We start from the raw sequence: 683 nt of genomic DNA, 5'->3' as shown, positions 1-683 counted from the left end.
CGTGGGGTCCCAAGGCTGCAGAGGGAACACAAACATCAGCACGTGAGATCTTGCGGGTGGGGCAGGGGAGAGGGGGCCCCACCCGCCCTGGCTACTCCCCCTGGGGGTGCTCCCCAGAGCCCCCCACATGATGAACACTCCAGGGTCCCCCCTCCCCCAGGGACCCTGTACCCCTTCTGCACCCCCATGTCACAGTATCACCCCAATTTCTGGGCCCCTGAACCTTCCTGGGGTCCTGACACTCCCAAACCTTTTCCCCTTGCACCTCTCCTCTGGCCCTGCAGCTCTGAACCCTCATGGGGTCCCTGCACCCCCTGACTCTGCATCCCTTTTTGGGTCCCTGCACCCTCTTGGGGTGCATTCATCCCTAAATCCTGCACCTCCATTAATCTGTGCACTCCTGCTCCCCCCAGTCTTGCACTCTTGCACCCTCCTGGGGGGTCCCTGTACCCTCAAACCCTGCACCCTGCACCCCTAGACCCTGCACTTCCTGGAGTCTCTGCTCCCCAACCCCAGTCTACCCCATTCTGCAGTGCAAGGACGCCATGGGGTGTCCCTGCCTGTCTTGGGGTGCCCCCACCTGCTGTGGGGTGCCCCCACCCGGGGCCAGGCCTGCCTTGTTTACCCGATTTTTCCCGTTCCCGGGGAGGGAGGACGATTTTGGCAGCGGGCGGTGCGGGCGC

This window comes from Corvus brachyrhynchos, unplaced genomic scaffold (assembly GCF_000691975.1).
Source record: "Corvus brachyrhynchos isolate BGI_N302 unplaced genomic scaffold, ASM69197v1 scaffold30, whole genome shotgun sequence".
NCBI lineage: Eukaryota > Metazoa > Chordata > Aves > Passeriformes > Corvidae > Corvus > Corvus brachyrhynchos.
This window is presented reverse-complemented; position numbering follows the sequence as displayed.